This window comes from Spermophilus citellus (assembly GCF_964194105.1).
Source record: "Spermophilus citellus genome assembly, chromosome: 6".
Classification (NCBI taxonomy): Eukaryota; Metazoa; Chordata; class Mammalia; order Rodentia; family Sciuridae; genus Spermophilus; species Spermophilus citellus.
Window position 1 is genome coordinate 128,193,637 of NC_138187.1, and position 23,748 is coordinate 128,217,384.

The window sequence follows — 23,748 nt, forward strand, 5'->3', positions numbered from 1 at the left end:
TCTCTCTCTCTCTCTCTCTCTCTCTCTCTCTCTCTCTCTCTTCCTCCTCCTCCTCCTCCTCCTCCCTCCCTCCCTCCCTCCCTCCCTTTTCTTTCTAAAGGCCTTTAGTGCTAAGAATTTCACATAACTGCTTTTAAGGTTTCAAGAGTGATTTTTTTCCTATGTATACCACTGAAGATAGTGCCCACGAGAGGGCAGTAGAGGAAGGTTATCAGACTATTTGGACATGTTGAGTAAACTCTGGATGCTCCAATCTAGAGCAGGGACTACGCAGATCTTGCAAACTCGCTGGGGTCTAGTTTGCAGGTCCCTTGTGGGAAAGCCATGTTGTGACATTGCAGAGATACTGACACTATATGGCCAAGGATCCGCCGACCGTGAGAGCACCGAAGCATGATCATCCGAAATCCAGAAACCTCTCATCTTAGGTTATTAAAATAAGTTCTCTTAACCTCTTAGCCGCCACCTCTCTGAATCCCCTGCCAGGAAGCCTCCCTGGGTCTGGTTAAAGAAAGCTCTGCTCCAGTTCCCATCGACCCCATCCCAGTCAGGACTTGCCCGACGCCCAGGATCCCTAACAGAGCTGGAAGCTGGAGATTCCAAGTAGAAAGATGAGTAGAAAGCTCATCTTCTCGTTGTAAAAATAATAATTAACAACAACTTCAAACCTCATCTGACAGCTTGTTGGCTTTCCGAAATTCGTGAGAAGAGAGAATTTGCTCCCACAGATTCTGAGACCCAGTCTCCCCATCAAACAAGGTCGGTTCCTCCGCCCTCACTCCTTACTCAAAGATGAAGAGGGAGGTGTGCAGGATGCTCATGGTGACAGGTGATGTTAAGGGAAGAGGAGCCCTTGCCCCCACTGCCCTCACCCACTCTGGCTGTCTTCTGGACTCCTCCCGCCCCCACCTCCCGGGGCTATGTCAGCTGGCTTGCAAGGCCTGGACCTGAATCCCCAGGCCCCGGCAGCATTTTCGTTGCCCCCTTGGCCACTTAAGGTGGCTAGTGGGTCCGGGCTGAGCTGAGAGCGGGGCGACAGCGGAGCCGGCCACCCGATGCCCAATCTGATTCTCCTTTGTTGACAGCTTGCGGAGGAGGAAGTCCGCGCGGGCGGGGGAGGGGGCAGGGGGCTGTCTGCGGCGGGCGGTGCCAGCGGCGGGCGCGGCCCCAGCCCGGGCAGCTTGGCCGGCAGGGAGAGGGTTAACGCACGGCCTCTATGATAATGAGCTGCATGGTAATATAGGGAGGCCGGCGCTGAGGGCTCTGCTGCTGCTGCTGCTGCCGCCGCCGCCGCCGCCGCCGCCGCCGCCGCGGGAGCTAGAGCTGCCGGGCGGAGCAGCCTCCGCGCCAGACTGGAGCGGGAGGCGGCGGAGCGCAGTTGCTGGGAATTTTTCAGCCGAGAGGGTGAGCGATCCAGCGCGAGACCCCGTGAGCCCAGGAGCGGTAGGGAGCGCGAGCGCCCCAGCGAGCGGAGCAAACCTCGAAATAATCTAGAAAGCCAGGTTCCCGGAGGAAATGGGACTGTGAACCAACCGGGGAGCAAGAAGGGAAGGAAACGCCGGGATTGCTGATGTCAGAGGAGCCCGGAAAGTCGCGCTGGAAAAATCTGAAGACAGCCGGGGATCTGCTTCTTCCCCAGGAGAGACACCGCCAGCCACCCCCACACGCCCCCTCGGCGCCTCGGGGTGCCTCACGCGAACCAGCTATAGCGCCCGGCGGGGCTGCTGCGGGGCGACGGAGGACAGAGGGGCGCGCGGACCGGAGACCGAGGGGCCACTTCAGGAATACAGATAAGTGGCTGGTGGCTTGACGTGGATTTTAATGAATTTGGACTCCTGGTGGATTTGGCCGTCTCTGTGATTCCGAGCTGCGGGCAGGGAGAGGGGCACGCGCCGCCCTCGGCAGCCGGCGGCCCAGGCGGACCAAGCAGGGACGGAAGGACAGACCGACGTCGCTGAGCTGGGTAAGCGGCGGCTGGGCCGGGCGCTCCGAGTAGGCAGCACCCTCCACCCTCTCCCCAAACGCGCGCACACCCGCCGCGGTTTCTCCCGCGCCCGCTTCTTTGGGGTCCCACCCCGAGCACCCGGGCTCGGCTGCTGCGGGAGAGTCCCCGAGCGGGCTCGGTCACTTTCGCTGGCCGGAAAGCGGCGTGCGCGCGAGTGCCGGTGGACTCGTAGCCTCGTAGCCGCTGCCTCCCACCGCGGGCTTCACGGCTGGCCACCGGCTTCCCAGCACTGGCTGCGGGCGGCGACAGCGCTCCGTTGCGCGCTCCACCGCGCACCTGCCGGCACTCTGCGGCTTGGGGGAGCATCTGGGCGGTGAGGCTGTCCCGAGAGCTGGAGCCCAGAGAGGGCCTCGGTAGCACGACAAGACAGCCCAAGGCCACTGTGGCCAGCCATCGATTTGGGGGCGTTCACTCCGATGCTGGAGTCCCTGGTGGCCGCTAGCTGTTCCTTCAGATCAGGGGACTTGGGATCAGGGGAAAGGGAATGCATCATTTGCGCGGGTTCCGGAAGGCTCTGAAAGCAATTCCAAGGCACTGAATAAGGATAAGTGTTCCGCGTCCCTCCACCACTATCCGCACCGTGGTGTAGTGCCCTACTTGGAACCCAGTCCTCTGGTTGGAGCAACACTTGATGTGTTGGGGGTTGAAGTGGGAGTTTGCCCAGGGTCCCAGTGGCAACCCGGCAACCTGTGTGTGAATATTTCCCTCCGTCTTGTCTCACCCTACTAGTCATAAAGGTATCTTAAAAATTTCTAGCCCCATTTGTTTATCCCACAGGTAGTCTCTGTAAATGTTAATCATGGGTTAGTTGGCCAAGAGAGAGTCACCAGAAACTGCCATTCTAGGCCCCGGAAAAATGTCCACCTGTTTGGCATGACCCTAGCCCTAGGAGAAGCTACCCCACTATAGCTCAGGTCAGATCCGGATAGACATAATGGGAGAGAAGAAGCTAAGTAAAAGATTTGGGATTCTAGGTTAGTTTCAGGTCTAGAAATGAAAGCCCCGTGAAATGGGCAATGGAAATATATATAATCAGGTCTCCTGTAAAATCCAAGATCCTAGGGAATAATGACATACCAGCCATGAGTGTGCAAGAGCCTTAAAGGCAGGATGATTTCAGGGAGTGGAGCTGCCTACAGAAGCTCCAGACAGTGGCATGGGGGTCCATCCGCTGGAGAAACCCACATTTGGGGCATATCCATCCCTTCCTGTTGATGAGTGCAGTGAACCAGGTTTACCAACATGAGTATATGGGACGGGCTGGGCTGGATTTTGGAACAGGAGTCAGGTTCAGCCCTCCCACTTCCCACACAATAGCAGGCTCCTATCTTTCTCTGCTTCTTTCCCAGACCTTGAAACTTCACTCTCCCCTGGGCTGGCTTTGAATTCTGGAGCCTTCAACTGAGCAACAGAGTCCTCAGTCCTCTCAAGAGCTGGAGGAATTCAGCCATTCCTAATTGAAATGCACAGCTTCTGTGCGGTCACCCCAGAAAGCTCCTGAAGTTGCTCTCTGTCCTCTCCCCTCTGACCTCCAGGCAAGAAGAGAGAAGAATTCATTAACTTCCCCCTCTCCTCACAGAGCACCATTTGAATTAATTACCTCTGATCTCTCCTAGGTGGGAGGTTAAGGAGAGAGGGTAGGGAACCAAGGAAAGAGAGCTGAATCTGTCAGAGTACCCTTTCCAGGTTGTTTTTTCTCTCCCCATTTTCCAACTGGCGTCACTGCCTCTCACCTTCAAGTCCCACCCCTATCCAATCCCAGAATTTGCCCCCGCTGCCATCAACCCTCTCTCCCATCACTGATCCTCTTTAGGGACCTGCTGAGAAAGGGAGAGCAATGCAGACTACCATCTATGCTCCCTCATTCTCTTCAGCAAATTGTATTAGGTTGGGGGCAAACTGGCTTGCAAAGTAGTTAAATGGAAATGGCATCTTGAGCAATGTGCAGTTGCTGCTGAGGAGCAGTCGGACCCATAGTGGTAAAAGACCAGAAAGTCTCCGCTGCTCCTGGGACCACAAGTCTCCTGCACCACAGGATGATCCTCAGAGGGGTGCCTCCCAGTCTAGAGCCAAGGAGGAGGGTTGGTTGGCCTTTCAGCCTATGTCTAGGTAAAGAGCAAATAAATAATATCATCTAACCATCACCCAAAACTGTGTTATTCCAAGACTGGTGAACCCCTGTCAGAGCTGGCCTAAATTCCTCCCTCTCTCTCCAGAGTGCCAAGGAACATTCACCCTCCAACTCTCTTGACCATCAAAAGCTGCAGATGTGGTGAATGTAAAAGTTCACCATCTGTTTTGCAGGAGTCTGTGCTCAAAATGAGGTTAGAAAGAAAACCCAACAAGAACAGCCTCTTCTCTACTAGGTCCCTTTCCCATTTACAAATACTTCTGATTATTCAGCTAATCTTTATTTCATGGGCATGTTACAAGAAAACACAGGAACAGGAGGGGAAACCAGTGACATGGTTAAATATACAAGGCAGCAGCTGGCAGCAGCCTAAAGTCACCAATTCAGGTACTATAAAATATTTCTGGTGCTGGAGTTGTCGCTATCTGGGATTTTTAAATAATTTCTGGCCTATCTTGTTCTCTATGATTGCCTCCCCAGCATATAGGGTTTGTGGGGGAAGCAATTCCTGTCTCCTGTAAACCCCCACCTCCAGCTGTCTTCCTGCATTGCCACACAGCTGTCCCCGCACACACAGACGGGACACAATATACTTCTGTCCATCATGGCAAATGGAGAGGCAAGGAGTGCTGAGCCAAGCCCCCACCCCCCCCCATTCTGATCATAAAGAGACTGGAGCATTGTGTTACAGTCTGTTAACTAGAAATAATTCAGGACTGTCCATAGGGAACTGTCCATAGGGACTGTCCATAGGGAAACTGCTAGGAACAAGCTTTGAGGTGCTGGAGTTTTACAGCTCATGTGCACGACCCACCCCATCACTACCACCCTCACCCGGGGCAGTCTGTTATCAATTCATTCTATGTGAATATTCTATTTCTCCCCTTCACATATGCTCAGTTCAAACAATGATGAATGGAACTGATTCCCTTATGGGAAACAGTTTTTTCACTTAGTTACAAAGATTTCATGCCTGATTAAAGTAAATGAGGGGTAAGTGGGTGTCCTTTTTTTTTCTCTCTCTCTCCTATTGGTCATTTCTAAAGGTGAGCCCTGTGGATACAGAAAGAAAGGCAGTTCTTCCAGGGGTCAAACAGCTGGTCCCAAGGCACCCAGGAGGGATGACTGGTAGGAAAGGGTCACTCCCTTTCTCCTCTGCTTAGCCCCCAGGCTCTCAGCCCCACTCCCTGGCATTTGGGCATATGGAACCTCTTTATCTAGTTCCACACTGATCCATCTGGAATTGGAGGGCAGAAATAGAGGTGAGAAAGTTCTTTGTTGGGGAGCAGTGTCCCTACTGGGAAAGAATGGTAAGAGAGAAGAGGAAGGGAAGACAGGGAGTTAAAGAAAAGGCCTTGGGCCTGAGCCCTGTGGAAGTTTCCTGCTCCTGTACTTGGTTAAGCATTAACCTCCTGCCCTGTCCTGGCCTTATCTCCAACTTGGGTGAAAGGATATCTCTAGGAAACCCACAGGACCAGCAGGTGCTCACTACAGAGGGCCAGTTTCTGGCCCTTACCCACCCTTTTCTCTCTCTCTTGCTCTGCATCACTGCTCTTCCCAGCCCCTGCCACCTGTCCCTTCACCCAAGCATTGCCTGACGTTTGCATGGCAGGCTGCAGGTCAGAGACTGGGTAACAGGCAGAGTGGTGGGGAGAGCTGACCAAAGGGAGCCATCTGGTTTCACATAAGACCTCAAGGCAGGAGATCAGATATAGACAGCTTCCAAAATATAGATAAACCCATTAGGCCCAAGTTTGCTTGGGATCGGGGCAGGGCAGGGGAGGGGGGTAGAGGAGGGAGTTTTTGCCAAAACTCCATTTACCTGCAGGAAAGCTCAATTCCAGACTGCTTCTCATTGGCTTCAGCTTAGGGGTCCTGAATTGGCCTCTGAAGTTGGACCATCGGATCTAAGAGGCTCCTACTGAAACATTCTCACTAGTCAGACCTGTCCTCCTGAACTTGCGAGAAAAGCAGCATATGGACAGAAGATGAAGATCAAGATGCAAGCAGGAAGACACACGTGGAAAGACAGATGTCAAGATGAAGACAGGGTCACAGATAAACGTGAAGAGGCAGAGAGACGGAAAGGGAAGATAAAGAAGGAGAAACTGACAGTGTGCCAGGGCGGAGGGAGCTAAGCCGAAACCCAGGGAGCAAGCAGGGGCCTGGGGGCAGGGAGGCAGCCAAGAAGGGCAAGAGAAGCTCTTCTCAGTCCACCCAGGCCCGGGGAGGCTCTGGGCTCACAGGGAAGCCGAAGTAGCAGGTCATCTCCACTAGAGGGGACTCTTGAAAACCAGGCTTGGCTTGAAACAGTGGCTTTTGTGCTTTTTTTTTAGAGGAAAAAAAATGGATGAGATAAATTAGAAACTCACAGCTGACACTAGTTAGAGACCACAACTGGTCAGGTCCTGTGGCTATGGGCCCTCTGGGCCTCTGTCTGGTTACAGGGCGTGAGAAGGAGGGGCTGTGAGTGACTTGGAGAGGCCTGGCCCACTGGACGCCTGGGGTGGGCAGCGGGTGACATATCCTCAAGGTGGCAGGCAGTACAAGTTGCTGACCCTAGCCAGGAGGCTCTTGCCTATCTCTATCAGCAAGAGTAGTTTTTGGCCCATTCCCAAGATGCCTTCACATGCCTTCCTTTTTCTGAACTCCCCAAATGCACATTTTTTTTTTTTTTTGTTTTTTTTTTGGAAACAATCTCAGGTGGTTGCAAGGCTGCTCTGGAGGAGACTTTTTTTTTTAAGACCTTTCAGGAACTGAACGCATGTCAGCGTTGTATCACTGATTTAATCTTTGTCTTCATGTTCTCCGTGGGAGTCTTTCTCTGAATTCAAATTCCCCCTTTCATTTCAGCAGAGGACAATATTGAGGAGAGAGAGAGCGCGCAGAGTCCAGAGGCTTCTCTCATCTAAGAGATAATAACTGTCTAACAGGGAATGGGAAAATATTGAAGTTTGGGGATGGGCAGGGGGCCAGAGAACAGCATCTCTTCAGATCTGATACCATCCTCTGATATTTAATCTTGGTTTCCCTTTGGCTCAAATTTACCTAGGGTCAAGAGTGAAGGAAAGGGAGGGCGGAGAAAAGAAAGAAGAAAAACAAGATAAATGTATCATGTTATGAAAGTTTAATCCTGCTTTTCCTTGGCTAAAATTACTTTCAGGATGAGAGATAAAAGGCAATGGAGTTGCCCTTGGAAAGTTCAACCTGTCTTTCAGAAAGAAAGGAGGAGGGGTCCTGGGGCTCAGAGTGAATAGCTGGTGAATGATTCTCTCCCCTCTGTGACCCCTCCAACACACACACACACACACACACACACACACACACACACTGAAGCTTTAAGAGGATAGCAGGTTTAGAGGTGCCCCAGCAATTCTCAGTCCTCCCTGAGGATGGAGACTCCCAGGCTTTCTGGGTTTTGTATTTAAACACAACCTTATTTTCTTGTTTGCGGATGGAGAGATCAAAGGACAAGGGAGGGAGAAGCACGGCACATCTCCAACTATGCCTGCTGATTTGAATTGCTACACCAGTGGTCTTGCCCCTTTCTCTGAACCAAATAGAAAGACATAGAAAGCAGGAATTGGAATCCATTTGAGTTTAAATAAATAGGGATCGATCACGTATGTAGTGCCAAGAATGTAGTAACTGTCAGCATAAGGATGAAAAAGTCAAAGCTCTTCCGTTCAAGAAATGTGCAGAACACTGGGGACAAAGGAGAGTGTCACCTAAGCCAAGTACCCCAACTGCCCTTAGTGAGAGGCAGAATACAGTAAGAAGCCTGGGACTGGAATTTCAGAGAAAGCGAAGGCTGACAGCCCCTCAAAGCTTTTACTCTGAGTCCATAGTAATGTAGATTTTCAGGAGAGAGACTGGGAGGTGCCTGAGAACTTCAGTTTCCTGTCAAGAGCAACAATCCAATGCCCTCCCAGATTCCAGCCTCTCAGGACTAGTCCAACCCATTTTCCCCCTCATCCTCCTCTGTGAATTTTAAACTGACAGCACTGGATTTATTCTCTCTTGGTCAACATCCTAGAGCAAGATCTCCAAGGTGCACACTCTGCTGCAACAGTTTGTATGTTGCATTCTATGTAAATTGCATCCCTTTCCGGTGCCTCTGGAGCGGGCAGTGTGCATGCCAGTGTGGTTGGCCAGGAAATGTTATTACTCATCCCTATTCACAGGGCAGTGTCTGGAGTCCTGCTGTTACTCACCCACTGTTATCTGAAGAAGTTTATTGAAAGGGTAGGACTTGAGATAGAAAATTCAAACTTTACCCCTCTAGAGAACCCTGACTAATACAACCCCTATACCTTGGCTGAGCGGGGGAAGACACTCCTTGGGAGTGTCGGCCATGTGTTTGCTCCCTGGAGAAGGACCCATCCTCTTTTTTTAAAGTTTCTTTCCAGGAAGAAGGCAGAGGAGAGCTAATGGAGGGAGGTTAAAAGGTGGCAGATTTCAACTGATGTTTAAAACATCCTCTAATCCCATAATGGGACAGAGTGCTCTCCCTGCACCACAGAGTGCTCAAATCAAGGCTTCGGGAGCTACCCCAGGGAAGGTGTTGGGATGAGGACCCCTGCACTGCAATGCACAGAATCAGGGGAGGCCCAAGTTTCAAGAGGCCTGTGAAACTTCTGCAGTTCTACACTTTCAAGAATTATGGGGGTATGTGGAATGATCTTTCTGAAGAGAAGGAGTTTGTGACACAATTTCCTATATGAAGAACCATAGACTGCAGTCTCTAGATTCCAGTACCTCTCGGGCCTTCGTTCTCCTTATTCCCAGCTTCTGATTTGGTGGGACGGTGGAGATTCAGACGAAGAACTGCAACTCCAATGCTTCCTACCCTTCGCCCAATGTAGACAACCCACTCTTAAAGTGAACAGGAGCCTTCTGGGAATAGTTCAGAATGTCCTGTGTGTTGCCTTGGCCCTGTGACTATGGGCAAGTTGCTGAACCTCTCTGAGCGGGAAGCCAGGCAGAGGGCTTCTGCCTCTAAGGCGGAGAGGACAGAAGGTTCAGGAGGAGAGGAAGGAGTGTGTGGAAAGCCCTATCTGTTTGGAGAAGCAGGAGGACCAGCAGGCAAATAGAAGTGGCAAGAGGGGATGTTGCTGCTTTGAAGTGGTTTCCTGCCTTATAAAAGCGAAAGGCCTCGGCTGGGCTGGGTAAATATTACGTTGGCCTTTGACCTCCCACCTCCCCTGACTGCTCCCCTGGCTTCCCTTTTTTTTTCCCTGAAGAAGAAACAAAAACACCTGAGAGAGAAGATCCTATGTTCTGAGCTTCACAGAGGAGGAGGTTTCCCTGCCTAGAAGGCTGACCGCGCACCCTCACCCCAACTGCCCAGACCTTCTTCCACTCCTGTACATGCAACTCCACCTCATCGGTGCTTTCCTAAGGCCAGTGCCCCCTGATGTTGATCAGGAAATGAACAAAGTTCTAGTCTGCTGTCCCACTGAGTGTGCCAAGGACCAGGTTTCCGAGTTTCAGAGACCTGAACTGCATGTGGAGCTGGGAAGCCACCCAGGCTGCTCACACAGGAGATTTGAGCCCTACCAGGAGGAGACCGACAGATGGTCAGGAAGAGCCTGGTGTCAAAAGCAGGCTCCTAACACATAGGAACAAAGTGCCTCCCTTCCTCTGCCCTCTTCCTGAAGGATTTCTCACCTGTTGCCCAGTGGTCGCCTTCCATTTGCTCTCTGGTCACAGGGAGAAGATAAGAGAGCCACAGACACTCTGGCAGAATTGGCTCCTGCCTCTGACCCAGCACTTCAGTTTCTCCATCTGTATAATGGGAGTAAGCTTTTTCATGATTGCTTAAGTGCACTCGCTCATCTTTGCTTCTGGAGCCAGGAAGAGAAAAGAGTCTTACAGAGTTAGAAAAGTGACAGTTGCCACAAACATGAACAACTATTCTAAAATTTAGAGCAGACTAAAAGTCAAGCTTGCGTCATATTTCTATTTTTCATCTTAGTGTCTCCCCCCTACTCCCTGAATTTATTTAGAATTTTCTGGAAAAAAAAATAAGATCTAATTAAAGAAAATTTGGGGACTAAAATATAAAGGGCTAAAGACTCAGTGAGGACTAGAGACAGAAGGAAGTCAGTGGTGACCTTGGCAATGAGGTCACAGGCAGGGTTCAAGGTCAGCACTGAGTCAGAGGGTTTAGAATTTAAATTCTGAATTTTCTCTGCTTAGGGTTTTAGTACCTTCAGCTCTAAGAGGTGAATGATACTGTCATAGAACTGATAAGTAGGCCTTGCTCTGAGAGTCACTGTCCCCCAATCCTCCCACCACCACCACCCTGGGTCAGAGGAAGATCTCATGGGCCCTAGCTGCCTGGCTGCAATTGGGCTCATGCCTCCCATGCAGAAACAGCTTCTTGCAGGAGGGACAGGGATGGGGTAGACACAGCATGAAGAACATTAGCAGGAGCCCAGGCTGGACCCTGGGGCTTAGGAGTTGGATCCTCAACCAATGTGGATCATAGATCAAGTCATAGCAGGATATCTTGGGAGGAACATCAGCTGTCTTGTGCCAGACCCAAACTCACCCATGGCCCTCCCAGCTGGAGCACAAAGGACCTTGTCCTTTATTGGCACTGCAAAGCCTGAGAAGGTGACTATGAGAGGCTAGAGCCCTGTGTATTTGACGGCACTAAGGGCCTGTTGCAGAAAATGGGGGTGATGTGGTGCCTTGATATTTTTTTCCTAAATATTATTTTTCAAGCAATTTGAATTACAAATGAAACAAGCATTCTGTTTAGAATACTTGGGAAATGTCTCTGAGTATTTGATAGCAGCTTTTACCAAAACCCAAATAATAGATGTGAAACCCAAGTCTGAACTGGGTAAGTGGCTTGCCCTGGGTCACACAGCAGGGCATCATTCACTGCTCTCCAATGGCTAGGAGGTTTGTTTGCCCCTGCCTGTCCTGCACATTCTCTTGATCTGCCCATTTAGCCACTTGTTCTCCCCAGTTGCTTGCTCTCCCACCCGGTGCCCAGCGATTTCCTCCATCTTTCTGTTCCTTGAGTTTGGGCAAACAGCTCATGACGAAGCAGTCTTCCCCCAGAGAACCAGCCTCCCCTCTTCTCTGCCCATCTGCCGGCCTTTAGCATACACCCACTGCCCCTCCTGGGCACTGGGTAGTGTGGTGAAGAAATGGCCCCCTCTCTTAAATAGCTGCAACCAGCTTTCCTCCATCCATAGCAAGCCTTGCTATTTGTACAATCAATGGCTCTGGCAAGGCCAAGCCACCCCTCCCTCCCCAAGAGGCACTGTAGGCACTGTTTGTGTTTCGGTCTCTATAGACTCAGCATTCACAACTTGAAGAGGCTGAGACAATGACCCCAGCAGCTGCCTGCAGACTGTGCTGGCTGGGAGGCACAGAGGGCTCCCCAGTCTCACCAAGCTAAGGGGAGGCGAGAGGCAGGGAGTATCAGGCCAGCCAGGAACTGAGTGCACCTGGGAGCTTTCCCAGGCAGCCATGGCTGACCCAGAGGGCACAAGGGGAGGGGGGCTGGAATCCAGAGGAGTGGTTCAGGCCACCTGACTGACTTCTATTCATGCTCCCAGCCTTGTTGGTGAAGATTTCCACCAACCCAGGTTTCTGGAACTCCGAAGGACAAAAGAGGGTCCTGGTCCGGAAGACATAGCCTTTTCTGGCTTGTGGCCAGGAAGGAACAAAATATTTATCCAAATAAAAAGAAAAAAAGAAAGAAAATGGAAAACTTCACCAGGAAGCTGTTCAGGTAGAAGAAAGGTACATTACTTGCAAAGAGTCTGAAGTTGGTAGCCCTTGGTTTAATTTGATTAAACAAATGTTTATAGAATATCTACTATGTACCAAGTGTGATGGGTGGGAAGTAAGTTACTGCCCTGGATCTGGACAAGCTGACATTGTGGCAAGTGAGAAAAAGATGTGCTCATAAATCCTGGTCATACACATTCAAAATGGGTATTGAAGGAAAATAGAGGAGAGAGATGGGCCAGAGCCATCCAACCTGGAGAGGGTTGCCTGAGAAGGGAATGAGCTCTACATCATTTGGAGAATCCAAGCAGTAGTTGGAAGATGCATGTGGAAATTTAAATGGGAAGCAGAAAGTTGTAACAGGTGATTGCTGAGATCCCCACCCACCCCAATTCCTCTATCTTTGCATCTCCCTTTTTTCTACTCAGTAAATTTACTGGAGGAATAGAAGGCCTCCAAAAAGTGAAGTTGAGTGTCAGGTTCATCCAAATGACCCACAGCTACTTTCTTTAATTCCAAAGTAAGCAAGGTTGGTTCTCACACCTTTGCCCCCATGGCTGCCCTCAGAGTGGGGTGCCGGGAAGGCTAGGTGGGATTAGTCCTGATCTCCCCTGGAGCCAGAATTCTCCTAATCATGTCAAAATTAGCACTCCCTCTACAAGCAGGGCCAGACCCGCTGAACTGAGATTTGGTCAATTCTCTGCTTGCACGGTGCTAACTTCTAATCATTGTCATAAACAGGACTGAAGCAGCTGCTCACTCCAGTCTATTATCAGCTTGGTTGGAGACAGAGAAATTTAAATGACAGTAAGATGCTTAGCAAAGAAACGAAAGTCAGTGTTAAAAATAAAGAAAACAAGACAGCTTGTTTCATCGAAATAGAAGGGTTATTAAACAGCCCTGAATTAATCAGTGATCTGCCACGGTGGGGGATTGAGGAGCAGCCAGGCCAGGGCTGAGAGCTGGGAGAGGTGGGTGGGGGAGAGAAGCCTCAGGAAGGCATGTAGGAGCCACTGGCATCTGGGGCTGGCCGCAGGGACTGAGGTCTTTAGAAGGGAAGCTGTCAGGGGACTTGCTGCTCACAGATAAGGACAAATCGAGGAAGGGGGACTTTAGCACAGTAGTGTCACTCTGTAAAAATTTGTGCTTCTGGATTCTTTCCATCTGCCACCACCTGGGCAGGCTCCTGGGACTATCGCTAGGCCTTAACCCTTGCCCAACCTTCTCACCAGCCAGCATTGAGCAGGAGCCAAGTGGCATTCAACAGCTCCCAGTCCCTGGCCTTTTGCTCCCAAATTTCACAAGGGGTCTCCCCAGAGCTTAACACTGAGTTGTGGCTTTTTATAGGCCCCCTCCATTCCCAAAGAGTGGTAACAGGATCCCCCCCAACCCCCGCCTCTATGAGCACAGTATTGCCTACCTGGAAGCAAAGAGTGACCTCTGGAGTACATGATATCTCCTTTGCAGTATCAGTTAGCTAGCCTGCAACTCCAGACAGCTGAGAAATAGGGTAACATGTTTAACTACTGGAGCCCTGAAGCCAAGGCCTCCTTCTGGATCCAGTCCCTTAACCAAAACATTTAACCTCAAATATACCTAAGTCTTATCACCTATAAAATAGTGATGCTCAGGCCACTGCCACCCTCAGGATTGCAGGAGGGGCATACAGAGGAGACGATATAGGTGACATTCTTAGGGAACGATACGATCACTGTATAAAGAGAAAACAAAAAAACATATCAGAAGACCGGTTTTCCTGAAGGGAGGGGGTGTGCTTGGGAGGAGGCAGGCTTGCTCACCCCCATCTAGGGCTGTGGAGGGGAGGGCGGGCGGGTGGCCGCACATCTGTGCGCACATGTGCATCCATCCGGGTGTGTAACGTGCTGGATCTTGAGTCAATCATTGCAGGAGCATTTTCTTTGCTCTTTGACCTCGACATTCTTTCTCCTCACCCCAGCCCTCCCTCCCAGTCCCTCCTGGTTCCCTCCTGGCTGTTTACCCTTTTCTAGGCTGCTCTCTCACACCCCATTCATCATCCCGTGCCTGCTTCTCACTCGGGGAGTTCTTTTCATCTCTGAGCCCGGGTCCTCCCGCCCAGCCCAGCCAGCCTGACATAGCCCCTGCTTCCCTTCAGCACATTCTTCTGCATGTCCCAGCCTCAGATAATTACGCCCTTCACATTCCCTCACAGGAGAGCTGAAGGGTCCTAGACATCCATCCCTCCGGTGCAGATAGAGCTTCAGGGGCCTCCAAAGTCTGTCTCCCCTGCTTCCTTGTCAAGGAGCTGAGGGTATTTAAGCGTTCCCCAGGCCCAGCCCATGTGCATCTCTGCACAGAAGGAGCCCTGAAAGAGCCAGACCTCTGCCTGGAATTCCAACCACCCTCTGTTTCCATGTGTCCCTTTTATGCAGCACTACCGCACGTCCCCTGCTGGGTGCGTGAGTGTGAACACACCTGCCACCTAAGAGAGGCTGCTTGACAGCTCAGGATCTGTTCTGCTGGAGCAGAAGTCTCAGATAAAGAGAGAAAAATAATAGGAACTGAAGATGGGAAGGATCGGGGTAGGACACAGTCCCCTTAGGATGCTTCCTCATGAAAAGGAGGTGAAGCTTCCATTCAGTGGCTGGCTACTGGCTCAGAAAAGCAGAGAAAGGAGATGTGGGGGGTGGAGATCTCCTCCTCCCCATGACCTGCTTCCCACCTTCCTCTTTCCTCCTTTGCTCCCTCCTTTCCTGACATAGGTGCCTGGAAAAGTCAGCAAAACCAGCACAAGTGGTCCTTAAATCATTCAAAGTTCCTGAGGTGAGAGGGGAACCATCCATGAGGGCCGGGTCTCAGGAGCTAATTCCACTGCTCAACGATGGCCCTGCCTCAGAGCTGAAGGTTGGTGCCCTTGTCTAGTGTTTCTCCAAAAACAGAAACAAGAGTAGCTGGTGTTTACTCAAAGCCATAGAGTTGACAAAACACTTTCATCATCATCATCCCATTGAGTCTCACCACAACCCCACGAGGTGTCACTTTACAGCCGAGGAAAGTGAGGCTCCCTTCAAAAGGCTAAGTAACATGTGCAGGGTCACCCAACTAATTAGTGGGAGAACAAGACTTGAGCCCAGGGCTGTCTCCAAAGGCCATGGTCTTTTCTCTGCACCTGCTGCCTGGCAGCATGTACCAGAGTGAATCTGACCTCCTTATGGATACACCCCATTTTAAACCTTCCTAGACAAGTCTCTCCCCACCTCACTCTGCTCTTGATCATTTTATCAATTCACCACTTACTAATATTATACACTTCTTATTTTATTAGATGGAATGTGGCTCTGGAGCTCTCTTACCCACACTTTCTAGTAAAAGTCTGGATAATGAATCCTTCCAAGACAGGTGGGATAGTCCTGTTCTTCGTTTTTCCCCCACTTCATCCACCTAGCCAGTGAACTTGATCTTCACCCAGTGGGTTCATGGTAAACAAGAGCCAGGATCCTTCCTGAAATGTTTTCTCCCTTCTCCACTGCCTCTCAAAGATTTCGGATGACAAGTCTCTGGGCCAAGCATGTTAGTTCAAACCATTTCTTAGAGTAGATTAGCAGGGATGGTGTCAGCTGACAAAATCAAGAGAGTGCCCTGTGTTCTCTCTCCACAATTCAGACTGAGTGAAAGTCTGGAGTGAAAGTGTCCGTGCCAGCATTGCACGGCACGCCAAGAAGCAGAAGGTACTATTCCTGTCCTCAAAGAGCCTCTGTCTCAATGAGAAGATCAGACATAGTCACATTAAAAAAAAAGAGAGACAGAGCCTCAAGGCTGTGTGCAGTATGTCCTAATATCAAGAGCATGCCGAACCAGCAGTTTTAAACTGACTTGAGAGAGAGAGCTTTGAAGGATGGGCAGGTTTGCATAGGCAAAGAAGAAAGTGGAGACCAACATTCTAGGGAGAGGGCACTGCAAAGGTGACACTGAGCCAGGTGTTTGGGGGACTCAGCAAACAAACCAGTTTGTTGCGAGTAGAATCCTTCTGGGAGAGTTGGGCATCAGACTGCAAGGGACTTGAACTCAGGTACTTGGGGTTCTGAGCCAGTTTGGACAACAGCAGAAGGTATGTGTTTCCACAGGTGAATCCTAGTCCTTTGGTCGTGGGCCTGCCTAAGTGACACAGGAGGGCTGAGGCAGAAGACACAAAGCGGCCAGAGACATACGTGGCGGAATGTCTGTCCTGGGTCTTACCAAGCCAGTGGCTTTCAGCAGGGTCCATAGCAGAGGAAGGCCTGGATGGAATCATTTTTGGAGAGGCAATGCCAGGCTTCTAGGGAAAGAGGCCACCCTTGTGAATTTGGGGGAACCCTAGCTTCTGGGAATGGACAGCACTAAGAATTGCACCTTGATCTTGCACCAATGGCCACTTTCCCTGACACGGAGTGGAAGCATCAGGAATGGAGAGTGCTCCTTGTCCCTGGAACTTGTCAGGGGCTGGCTGCAGGAAGCCACTGAGCACAGAAAGGAAGGGTGGTCTGCAAGAGAAAGCAGGAAGCACTTCACCTGGGTTCTCCTGGGTCTGTTAATATTTTTCTTCAAGAGGAAAAAGATGTGGACAGCTGGGGTGGGGGAGGGGAGAAGGTGGGGTTTTAGGGTCAGCCCAGGGACCACCATTCAGATGAGTGCCTGGTACTTCCTTGGGCTTTGCCCTCCCCGGTCCTTTGTTTCTCTTGTTCCCTCCCACTAGTGTGAATTGGAGCCATGTCATTATTCTTTGAAAACATTATGTTTAATGGCAGCATAATATGCCATTATGTGGAGTAACTGTAATTTATTTAATCATTTGGTTGGGCACTTTTTAACCCGCTCTCCTGCCCCGTTTCAATCTTGAAGAGGCCCCAGCTCTCCCTTGTATAGTAAGGATGAGAGGAGAAGGCAGAAGATAGCTTTCCCAGGCTCCTTGAAAACATCATGTGAGATTTCTCTTGACGACAACAGCAGCTATAAAACCTCTTGCCACAAAAGAGCCCCGGACCCCACCTGATAACTGATAACCACGGCTCCTGCCAGCCCCGACTCTAGCCCAGCTCCATTTCCAAAACACAGGATCAGCTCAGGATAGACGTCAATGGAACTGTAGGACCTCAAGATGTGACCTTTAAAGTGAAAGACTCACCAAGTCTTATTTAACATTTTGGTGAATTTTCCCTGATTGGTGATAAGAACATTTGACTGAAAAATAAATTTTAAAAAATCTAGACAATGTGTAATAAAGGGGAAAACCTGGGCCTCAGAAAGCTCTGCTTCCTAGCTGAGTGCTCCTGGTCAAGGTATTCAAGCCTGCTAAGACTCAGTGCCTTCATCTGTGAAGTGGGGATGTTCATAGCCACTTTGCAAGGCAATCACAAAAGTATCAGTAGTGTATATTCAGAGCACAGCATGCCACATAGCAGATGATTGGTAATAATAATGGTAGCAGCTACTCTTTATTGATTTTGTTATAAAAAACAAATAGGAGTTGCTATTATCATGCTACTCATGGGCCTTAGGATATGAAGTCCCTTAACATGAATTTTGACTTGACTTAGCAAAGTCATATCCCCTCTTTCATCCTTTGTCTGCCTTTGGAAGGAACTGGGGATTCCTTTTCCTGTTAGTTAAGCCAGTCATGCCTATCAGAACACCACCACCAGGTTTAAACAGGATCCTGCCTAGGATTAGGGGAGATGTGGGGGACCTCTTCCCAGCCCCATTTAGTGCAGAGGAAAGGCACACTCCCGGGACTTGCCTCTCATAGCCTCAGCGCCCTGCTTATTTGCAGAAATTCTTTCTGACCCAGGAGGGAGGTGACCATAGCAAGTCAGCCCTTCTCCCTGGCTGTCCCCTAGAGGGGGTTGAAGAGGACAGAGCCGCAGGAAGGGGGAGCAGGATAGGGGGTGTCAGAAAAGGCAGCTGCTTGAAATTGATTGCTCTTGTAGTTTAGTTTATACCATGCGGCTCTCTCAGCTCTGCCCGGGTGGCGACCTTTAGATAATAAAGGGAATTCTGGGAGATTTCTGACAGGCCCATGACATATGGGGCGGGTCTGCAGGGTCAGACGGTGTATCTCCCTGCTCCGGCCCCAGGGTAATGAATCTTATTTTGACTTTGCAAATCCAGCCCAGTCTGTGCCCCAGAAAGGACCAGAGCCATCCCCTCCCCACTGCCAGCCCCTCAAATAAGCACTCATCTTAGAACCCTTCATAATTCAGGGAGACAACTCCAAACTTTTATAGCCCACGCAAGGAGAGGACAAACACTGGATGTTTTTCTAAGGCCCTGGGAGAGCTGGTGTGGTTTCCAGGGCTCAATCAGAACCCACTGAGAGACCTGGGAAAAAAATACACCAGAAACTCCCCCCTGGTATGAAAAGCAGTGGTCCCAGGATAAAGGCCCATAGTGAAGGAGGAGCTGGGGTGGGAACGAAGCAAAATCTCTCCCTGGGAGTTGCAAAATATCTCATCATGTGTTCTTGGGATCTGGCAAGTGACAAAGTTACTCTCCTGGGCAGAAGCTGAGGACATGGGCAGGAGAGGCCAAAAACAGTAAGACCCACTCAGCAGGAAAAACAGAGATCAACAAACCTCATCCTCATCCCAGAGATGTGATGTGCCCAGCAAGTGGGTTGTCTGAGCCACTATCTTCCTGGGGAGTTAAATAAGCACGGTTGGCTGCCCTGGGTTCTCATGGAGATGTTCAAGCTCTGCATCTCTACAGTGCCCAGCCCTGTGGCCATTTAGACCCACCCGCTACGCACAAGCATGCATGTGCACATACCCCTTTTCTTTAAAAGAGAATTCCTGAGCAGAAAAGTTAAAATCCATCACTCGTCCCTGCTGCATTAGTTCATCAGGGTTGCTGTAGCAAAGTATCACAGGCCACGTGGCTTTAACAAGAGACACTTTCTCTGTGTTCAGAAGGCTGGGAAGTCCAACATCAAGGAGTCTGAGAGGTTGAGTCCTTTTGAGGGCTGTGAGGGAGACATTCGCTCCAGGCTTCTGTCCTTGGCTTGTAGAGGATGTCTTCCACCTATGCCTCTTCACATTGTTGTGCCTTCGTGTACCTTTGTCTTTGGGCCAGCATTTCCTCTTCTTATGAGAACACCAGACATACAGCCTCCTGTCACATCCTCATGTTAACTGCACTACCTCTGCAAAGATCCTTGCTCCAAAGACAGTCACACTCTGAGGTCCTGGGGTTAGGACTTCAACACAGAGGACACAATTCAAACTTTAACACCTGTTGTCCCACATTTTTTTTGCCCCAAACCCAGTCCTGATACTAGTGTGTTGCCCCTGCTCACTACTGGGGTCACACCTAGCCTGTCACTGTCATGCCGTTTTGTAGGATCCAAGGACTTTTGCCAGAACAGAGAGTTACACACAGCCCTGGTCAGGCAGCCCAGGTGCCCACCTGAAAGCGGCTTCTTCCCTCATTACTGATGGGGACTGGTGAAGTACCCCAAATTTCCTTCTTGGGCTCTCTGGTTATTGGAAATTGAATCTACTTTATCCCACCTGTGAAATGAATTGTGTCTGTGAAGACAAGTAGAGGCCCGTCTCTCACTTCTCATAGTGAGAAAGGTTGATTGGGTAGAAATTTTCCCTCCAAGCTGCCTTGACCCACCCTGGAGGAGCCCTAGTATCACCTACCTCACCTCAGGACATGCCAAGGGTGCCAACGGGCAAGAGCTCCGTTTTTCTCCCCTCTCCCCTCTCCCTTCCTCTCCCCTCTCCCCTTCCTTATCCTCTGCTCTGGAGTGAGGTCTAGCCACTTAGCTTCACATAACAGCACAGAGTCTAGGGGGAAAATGACATTCGATTAATGAAGCAAACGCAGCTGGTAGAGCAGTGACATCTAAATTGTTCCTTTGGTCCCGTTATTTTCAGTAGGAAATTCTCCCTCTCACCCCACACCCCTCCCCCCCTTTCCCTTTAAATCGCGTGCATAAAATAACGCTAATAACAATCTTGGTGTCTGTGCATGAGTGACAGCTGAAATAAGAAAAAGACTAATCGTACCTCCTGCAGCCCTGTCACATGGAGATTAAATGAGCAGCTCTCCCCACCCCCTTGCTGCTCCCCACCCCTCCCCCACCCTCCCTCTCTCTCTTGGTCCCTTCTCAATGAGAAGCATGGGCATTTGAATAATAATATTATAGACGCCATCAGGGTGACAGTGGGGAAAAAATCAGCTCAAACCCATGATTATTCCTTCAATCTAATAATTATTTAAATACCAGATAACTCCTTTCACTCTAATTGAGGCCTTTCAGCTGCAGGCGTCACCCGGGGCCTCCACGTTCGACCTCTTCCTCACCTTGTGCTGCCCAACGTGCCTGGACTACCTCTGAGGTCCGAGTTACAATGACACTGGAATGTTTGCACGTTCTACTGCCCAAGGGACCTTCAGATGGGCCCTTCAGCACCACTCCACTCACATGGAACAAGCAGGGGCCTCAGAATCTCACATTTAGATGATAATCCTTATGGATTTGAATGCATAGAAATCTGAAACCAAAAGGAGCCTTCTGACATCATCAGGACCAGGACCCATCCCCTGCCTCTGGGTAAACTTGTTCCTAGACAGCCAGCAAGAAAATTCAGTGTCAGCAAATTCCACAATCTCCTTGGCAGTGCATGCCCAGGATCCTTTCTAGATAGGCTGAATCCCTGAATACCTACCTTCTGTTTCTTCTAATGCTCTAACTCTTGTAAGAGGGAGCAGCATTCTGTGCTTAGATGAAATCTGACCTGTCCCCTCTGCCACAGAGAGGCAGGAGGCCAGGTGGGTCTTAGGAGCAGCTGCCAACTCTTCCCTGACCTCACAGCCCTCATTTTCATGCTTACCCTTTCCCCTTTTCCATCAGGCTCCACATCTGCAGAGGGATATGGCACAGGACACCCTAGCCCCCTCCCCCAACACAATGTAGGTAACATTCCTCAGTGTGACATTTTCTTGGGCCTGCCTGAGCTACAAGAGGCTAGAGGAGGTCATTCTCCCCTGAAAGGAAAGGGAGCCATTCCGACAACATCTCTTTCGTCTCTCTGCCCCTTCATCCTGCACCTCTTTGAATCTGCCATCTCCCAGCGCAGGCCCAGTGAGGGCCACCCTCACTTGGAGCCACCATCAAAGGCACCGTTTTTTGCCCTAACAGGACAGCCACCTCCCAGAACCCTTCCACCTAGGAAGTAAGTCCCAGATTTCTTGTCACAAAGGTCTGGGTTCTGATTGCAACTTGTCCCTGACTCATTCTGAGTCACCTTGAACAATTGATTTTTCTTTCTACAGACTTTGATTTCCTCATCTGAAAAAAATAAAAGTGGTGAGTTGGAGTAATCTCCTAGCCATCCAGCACCCACCCCCCCCACCCCCAAAGTCCTGCTCACACAGCTAGTTAGAAAGGTGAGCCGGGAAGACGATGGACTTCCCTGTGCCACAGAGAAGCAGGAGGTGCGGTGGGTTCCAGGAGCAGCTTCCAACTCTTCTCTGATCTCTCAGCCCTCATTTCCATGCTGAGTTTTCCCCATCTCCATCTGGCTCCTCAGGATCCTGGCTTTGGTCCCCACCCATAAGTGCAGTCATAGTAATCGGCACCATTTACTGCTACCATTTTGATGGTGCTGGAGAAGATGATGGTGGTGACAGCGGTGATGGCAATGGAGGGAGTGGTGATGGTGGGTCTACAGGTGGGTCCCAAGGCGTGAGATCTACTAATGTGAACTTGTAGCTCAATCTGGCAGAACTGTATCCAACTCTGAGCCCTACTCTGCCCCCAGCTCCATTCCCAATGAGTAAAACGTGGAGCACCAACACCTAGACCTTCTGAAAAGCTTCAGAACAGGGTGGCAGAGATAACCTTCTACTGAGCTGAACTGCAAATGGCTGATTGTCATTTCCCCTGTGCTTTGCCCCTGATGCCTGCAGCAGCTGAACAGGAAGGGATCAGATGGCTTCACTGGCTGTCACCAACACCTGCCTCCTGGATCCTGAGAGGGAGATGGTGTCATCAGGCCCTCCCAATAAAATATTTAATGGCATTTGCTTCGCAAAGAGGCAAACATGCCTTCTCCTTGGCATGGGGAGCATTCTAAGATGTAATGGGAGGCTCTGCAGATAAGGTGAGAGTCCCAAAGAAGCATGTCCTGGTTTGAGAATAGCCGTGGGGGAGAGGGAAGTTGATAGAAAAACAGAAGCTAGGCCAGTTTTGGCTCTTGAGAATGCATGTGACAAGTGACTTCATAAGCTAAACAGAGAGAGAAGATGTGATTGAAGAGGGCATTGTTATTAAAAAGAAAACCCTGAGGCGGGTGCTAGCAGAAAATAGGGGTTACGAGGAAATGCTAGGTGCATGAGGTCATGATATATGTTCCCTGGCTTTTACCAAACTGAGGATGGAAATTCATTCTAAGACAGATCATGGGGTGGATGGAGGAGAGGAGAGGAACTGGAAATATCAACACATACTTGCTAATAATAAAAGCTAGTATATCCTGAACACTTAAAATGGGTTGGGCACTGTTCTAAGCTCTTTATAGATGTTCATTGATTTCATCCTAATAATCCTGCATGGCAGATGCTGGTACTAAACCCATTTTGATAAGCAGTGAGATGGCATCACAGAATGGCCAAGTACCTTGACCACGTTTACAAAGCTATAGCTCTGTTTGAATCTCAGCATCTAAATCCAGAGCTCCTGCACTTAACTGTGACACCATCATGCATCAAAGACACTAAGGTGGGCATCCTTTCACTTACTCTGAACTCACACAGGAGGCCTGACACTTGTCCCTGGAGCCTTGTTTTAGAAGATTCACTTGATAACATCAATTCTGGCATGGTAATAAGGAGGTTCTTTCTTGGTCTGGCAATCACTGTCCTTGTGAAGCGCATACTCACAAGGTGGGTTGCAAACCTCCCCTTTACCCGCCACAGCACGAGAGCATCCCTCCTCTTGGCTATTCTATGTTGAGCAACAGCTGTCCCAGAGTGGGTGGTCACTGGGCCCTGTGGGATGCATTCCCTGGCTGGTCACCAGCACCAGAGTGTCCCAGAACAGATGCTGCTAGAGGGGTGAGAGGAAAAGGGGCAGACTGTAGCCATCTGTTGAGAACACCTAGCCTAATGAGCCTCACCAGGTAGGAGAGAAGGACTGTAGCTGCTATCAGAATCTGAGACTCCAGGCACTGAAGGAACCAGGCCTCAAGTCCTCATTTCATCTGGAAGAAGAAATCTTACAGGTTGACTAATTCAACATACTCTGTTTTAAGATCAAGAAATAGGGCTCAGGGAGATGCTAGATCAGTCTAAAGCCACAGGTACAATTCATGAATGACAACAGGCACAGATTAACTCAGGGTTCCAGTCTTCCTCCTGCCCTGTGACTCCATGCTTTCTAGTCATCAGGCCAAGTGTCCTATTCTCAGTCCAGCTGCCATGGTCCTGCACTTCTACCAGCCTCCCTGAAGTCTATGGTGAGGCTATATTGGGACTGGTGCAAGTAGTATGACAGAGGTGATCATCTTGAGTCTCTTCCCTTTTCCTACCACCTGCTTCCCCGATTGAGTTCTGACACCGGTCAGGGAGGGGTGTGGAGCCAAGATCCACTCATAATGCTCATCCCTTGGGAAGGAAGAATAAATATAATCAAAAAGAGAAGGAGCGCTCTGGCAGGATTTCTAAAGTGCTGTTTCTCTGGGAGCTTTCAATGATAATAATAACAACTAATAAGAGTGAAGTGCTCATTGTGTATCAGCAGCCATGCTAAGCTCTCTCCACATTATCACATTAACTTTCATGGGGTCCAGAGAGCTAGGTACTGTAATCATCCCCATTCTACCAGAAAGGGAGATGA

General features: G+C 50.1%; 1 protein-coding gene across 1 annotated transcript in view; it reads left to right on the top strand.

Annotated features, from left to right (window-relative positions):
- Positions 1 to 1,207: 1,207 nt before the first annotated feature.
- The window catches only part of PLXNA2 (plexin A2), a 215,145-nt gene continuing 192,604 nt past the window's right edge, over positions 1,208 to 23,748 (top strand). Inside the window, exon 1 of the mRNA XM_081298858.1 lies at positions 1,208 to 1,963. The gene's annotated coding sequence lies outside the window, so the exon portion shown is untranslated. The remainder of the gene's footprint in view (positions 1,964 to 23,748) is intronic.